This window comes from Procambarus clarkii, chromosome 91 (genome assembly GCF_040958095.1).
Source record: "Procambarus clarkii isolate CNS0578487 chromosome 91, FALCON_Pclarkii_2.0, whole genome shotgun sequence".
NCBI classification, from domain to species: Eukaryota; Metazoa; Arthropoda; class Malacostraca; order Decapoda; family Cambaridae; genus Procambarus; species Procambarus clarkii.
In genome coordinates, this window is record NC_091240.1 from 7,193,393 (window position 1) to 7,199,488 (window position 6,096).

Below are 6,096 nucleotides of genomic sequence, written 5' to 3' on the forward strand. Positions count from 1 at the left end.
CACACACACATACAGGGAGAGTGTGTGTACAGTTGAGAGGCGGGACCAAAGAGCCAAAGCTCAACCCCCGCAAGCACAAATAGGTGAGTACACACACAAACACACACACACACACACACACACACACACACACACACACACACACACACACACACACACACACACACACACACACACACAGGCCCAAATGGAATCTCCCCTTGGATACTAAAGGAAGGAGTAGAAGCACTGTGCCTGCCACTCTCCATAATTTATAACAAATCACTGGTGACAGGGGAACTGCCAGAAATTTGGAAAGCAGCTAACGTAGTCCCGATATACAAGAAAGGGGATAGACAGGAGGCACTGAACTACAGGCCAGTGTCCCTAACCTGCATACCATGCAAGCTGATGGGGAAGATTGTGCGAGGAAAGCAAGTGGAACAACTGGAGCGAAAGAACTTTGTAACACAGCATCAACATGGGTTCAGGGATGGCAAGTCCTGCATCACAAGATTAATTGAATTCTACGACCAGGCAACAAAAGTCAGGCAAAAAAGAGAAGGGGGGGGTGGGGTGGGGGAGGTGGGCAGGCTGCATATTTTTGGATTGCCAGAAAACCTTTAACATGGTACCATAGAAGAGGCTAGTGAAAAAGCCAGTGATGCAGGCTGGAGTGAAAGGGAAGGTACTCCATTGGATAAGAGAGTACCTAAGCAACAGAAGACAGCGAGTCAATGTGAGGGGTGAGGTCTCAGATTGGCGAGACGTCGCCAGTGGAGTCCAGCAGGGTTCAGTCCTTGGACCTATACTGTTTCTGATATATGTAAATGATCTCCCAGAGGGTATAGAATATCACCTTTGTTTGATGATGATGCAAAAATTATGAGGAGGATTAAAACAGGATGACAGTAGGAGGCTACAAGATGATCTAAACAGATTGAATGAATGGTCCAACAAATGGCTACTAAAGTTCAACCCGAGTAAATGCAAGGTAATGAAACTAGGCAATGGAAACAGGAGGCCAGACACAGGATACAGAATAGGAGATGAAGTACTTCATGAAACGGACAGAGAGAAAGATCTAGGAGTATATATCACACCAAACCTGTCTCTTGAATCCCACATAAAAAGAATAACGTCTGCGGCATATGCGAGGCTGGCTAACATCAGAACAGCGTTCAGGAACCTGTGTAAAAACAATTCAGAACCTTGTATACCACATATGAAAGACCAATGCTGGAGTATGCGGCCCCAGCATGGAGCCCGTACCTTGTCAAGCACAAGACGAAGCTGGAAAAAGTTCAGAGGTATGCCACTAGACTAGTCTCAGATCTAAGAGGCACGAGTTACGAGGAAAGGCTGCGGGAACTGCACCTTACGACACTGGAAGACAGAAGAGTAAGGGGAGACATGATCTTTACCTACAAAATTCTCAGAGGAATTGACTGGGTAGATAAAGATAAACTGTTTAACACTGATGGTACGCGAACAAGGGGACACAGGTGGAAACTGAGTACCCACATGAGCCACAGAGACGTTAGAAAGAACTTTTTCAGTGTCAGAGTAGTTAACAGGTGGAATGCTTTAGGAAGTGATGTGGTGGAGGCTGACTCCATACACAGTTTCAAGTGTAGATATAACAGAGCCCAGTAGGCTCAGGAACCTGTACACCAGTTGATTGACAGTTGAGAGGCGGGACCAAAGAGCCAGAGCTCAATCCCCGCAACCTCAACTAGGAGAGTACACACCCCCAACATGCCAAAGCGGTACAACCTCCCCCACCCCCCCTCAAACACAGGTACTCAATATTCACCAGGGAGGTTCCTAGAGCTCCCTATCCCCCCTATCCCTCCCCCCCTACCTCGTCCCACATGCACTCCCTCCACCCCTAACCCCCACCTCGTCCCTCCCCCCCTACCCGTCACTCCCCCAAAGTCAATAACAGAGTGCCTTGTTGAACGTCTTGACTCCACTCAACACAACACCAGATCCTTGTGTCACTTCCTCCTAAGGTAGATAGGTAGACAGGTGGGTACTCCCACGGAGGTAGATAGGTAGATAGGTACTCCCTCATAGGCAAGTTAGGTAGTTCCCCACAGAAAAGTACTCACATACAGTACTCACAGTGTTATGTGGACATATATATATATATATATATATATATATATATATATATATATATATATATATATATATATATATATATATATATATATATATACCCCAAAGAAGAGAAGACACAGATAGATAAACAAGGAAAATAAGCAAGAAGGCAACAAAGACAAAACAAAACAAAAACTGGTGGATACGTACACACGAATAAAGGAAGTGAATGATAAAGCAACAGAGGAAGGGGAAGAGGAAAGGGGGGAAAAGGGGAAGGAAGGGGAAGGAAGAGGGTAAAAGAGAGAGGCAGGTGGGAAAGGAGGAGGTATATTTATAAGAAGTAATCCACGAGGAAGGGATCAGTAGTCCAATAATAACCTTCCCACAGGATGATGACTGATTCAAAGTAATCATGACGAATCATGGAACGTAATTCGACGTACTGCTCAAATTACACACTGGGGCGTCTGAGGGTATCTCCACGACGCTCCCGGCTGCCGCGGGGCTCACCTTCTGCTGGGCAGTGGCTGAGAGAGCGTCAAAAAGTAATGACTTACGGGGAGAATATTTGATATCGGTGGATATCGTATTTTTGCGACAACTGTAGGAATATATCTACGACTTGTAGTGGGGGGGGGGGGGGAAGGGGGGGTGAGAGGGGTGTCACTATAGAATAGTGTGTGTACTCACCTAGTTGTGCTTGCGGGGGTGGGGGGTTGGGTTGAGTTTCGGCTCTTTGGTCCCGCCTTTCAACTGTCAGTCAACTGGTGTACAGGTTCCTGAGCCTATTGGGCTCTATCATATCTACACTTGAAGCTGTGTATGGAGTCAGCCTCCACCACATCACTTCTTAATGTATGCCATTTGTCAACCACTCTGACACTAAAAAAGTTCCTTCTAATATCTCTGTCGATCATTTGGGCACTCAGTTTCCACCTGTGTCCCCTAGTGCGTGAGCCCCAGGTGTTAAATAAGCTATCTTTGTCTATCCTATCAATTCATTTAAGAATCTTGTATGTGGTAATCATGTCTCCCCCTAACTCTCCTGTCTTTCAGCGACGTGAGGTTTAATTCCCATAGTCTCTCCTCATAGCTCATGTCCCTTAATTCGTGCACTACTGGTGGCAAACCTCTGAACCTTCTCCAGTTTAGTTTTATGTTTGACTAGATATGGACTACATGCTGGAGCTGCATACTTCAGGATTGGTCTGACATACGTGGTATACAAGGGTCTTAATGATTCCTTACACAAGTTTCTAAAGGCCGTTCTTATGTTGGCCAACCTGGCGTATGCCGCTGATGTTATCCTCTTGATGTGAGCTTCAAGGGACAGGTCTGGCGTGATATCAACCCCCAGGTCTCTCTCTCTCTCTCTCTCTCTCTGACTCTAGAAGTATTTCATCTCCCAAATGATACCTTGTATCTGGTCTCCTGTTCCATACACCTATCTTCATTACATTACATTTGCTTGGGTTAAGCTCTAACAACCATTTGTTGCACTATTCCTTCAGTTACTCTAGGTCTTCTTGAAGCCTCATGCTGTTCAGCCTGTGTGTGTGTGTGTGTGTGTGTGTGTGTGTGTGCGTGCGTGCGTGCGTGCGTGCGTGCGTGCGTGCGTGCGTGTGTGTGTGTGTGTGTGTGTGTGTGTGTATGTGCGTGAGGAGAATACGTATACAGAAGCGTTTGCAATAACGCGAAGCATAGTTAAAGCCATTTTGAAAACACCTGTACACCCTGGCAAGACATCAACAAAATATGAAATGACTACTATTTCGTCCCATATATATATATATATATATATATATATATATATATGTCGTACCTAGTAGCCAGAACGCACTTCTCAGCCTACAATGCAAGGCCCGATTTGCGTAATAAGCCAAGTTTTCATGAATTAATGCTTTTTCGACTACCTAACCTACCTAACCTAACCTAACCTAACTTTTCCGGCTACCTAACCTAACCTAACCTATAAAGATAGGTTAGGTTAGGTTAGGTAGGGTTGGTTAGGTTCGGTCATATATCTACGTTAATTTTAACTCCAATAAAAAACAATTGACCTCATACATAATGAAATGGGTAGCTTTATCATGTCATAAGAAAAAAATTAGAAAAAATATATTAATTCAGGAAAACTTGGCTTATTAGGCAAATCGGGCCTTGCATAGTAGGCCAAAAAGTGAGTTCTGGCTACTAGGTACGACATATATATATATATATATATATATATATATATATATATATATATATATATATATATATATATATGTCGTACCTAATAGCCAGAACGCACTTCTCAGCCTACTATTCAAGGCCCGATTTGCCTAATAAGCCAAGTTTTCATGAATTAATGTTTTTTCGTCTACCTAACCTACCTAACCTAACCTAACCTAGCTTTTTTTGGCTACCTAACCTAACCTTACCTATAAATATAGGTTAGGTTAGGTTAGGTAGGGTTGGTTAGGTTCGGTCATATATCTACGTTAATTTTAACTCCAATAAAAAAAAATTGACCTCATACATAGAGAAAAGGGTTGCTTTATCATTTCATAAGAAAAAAATTATAGTAAATATATTAATTCAGAAAAACTTGGCTTATTAGGCAAATCGGGCCTTGAATAGTAGGCTGAGAAGTGAGTTCTGGCTACTAGGTACGACATATATATATATATATATATATATATATATATATATATATATATATATATATATATATATATATATATATAACTGTATTTATAATACCATTATCACACCAAGAATATGGAAAAGGTAAAACTACATTGTACACTTACTGGGCCACAAAAAAACAACCAAACTGACTAAATAGACAAAAAAGCAAAGTAAAAAAGTAAATAAAACACGACCAAACAGCTGTTTACACGGAAAAAAAATTCACCCATATCAACAATGCTCAGCTATTCGATAGCTGAAAAAAATATCCATATCTGATCCGAAAAAAAAGAGAACCCAGTCAATGCCTTGGGGGACGCCAATGGGGGTGGCCCATTACCACTCATCCGGACGGATTTTTAACTTTCAATATCCGGACATATGCGTGAGGTGTTAATGGGTTTTTATTTCCATTCTGTAGAACAATTTTCCCTGCCAGAGACCGAGGAATGGATACTTGGGGGTAAATGTTCATTTCTGATATCAATTTTCCGCTTGAGTTGAGAAGACGCGCTGATAAGGATCCATTTTATCCGGAAATTGTTCTTCAGATCCGCCACGAGATGTTTATGTAAATGGAGCTTGAGTGGGGGGGGGGGGTAGAGATGGAGATAGGTAGGTAGGGAAGGAAGGAACTATCAGGGGGGAAGGAAAGCGCCAAGCCATTATGGCTATATAGCACTGGGAAGGGGTCAGGATAAGGAAGGCATGTTACCCAACTACTTGACCGGTCGGGGATTGAACGCCGACCTGCATGAAGCGAGACCGTCGCTCTACCGTCCAGCCCAAGTGGTTGGAGGTAGGAAGGGAGCGGGAAGGAAGGAAGGAATTATCAAGGGAAAGTGCCAAGCCATTATGGCTATATAGCACTGGGAAGGGGTCAGGATAAGGATCTGGGATGGGACGGGGAGAAGGAATGGTGTCCAACCACTTGGACGGTCGGGGATTGAACGCCGACCTGCATGAAGCGAGACCGTCGCTCTACCGGGGAGGAAAAAGTAAGAAGCAACAAAGGGAAGAAGAAAGGAGAATATGAGCGAGTTGGAATCTTGTATGCCCTTAACATGTCTTCGTTGTTCCTTCTTTCTTCAAGTGTGGTGAGGCTCATGCAGTTCTCTCAGTCTCCTCAGCTCGGGAATAAGTCATGTGTTATGTCTCTTGACATTTCGAGTAATATATTTGGCTTTTCACATGTGGGGGTTCCATGCCGGCGCTGCATACTCAAGAGTGGTGTCACATAGGTTACTGCGTCGAAATTCCCTGAAGTTAATCAGATAATAATACTAATACTAATTCACTGTGTCAGGGGGACAGGAAGCCAGAGTATATTCATGT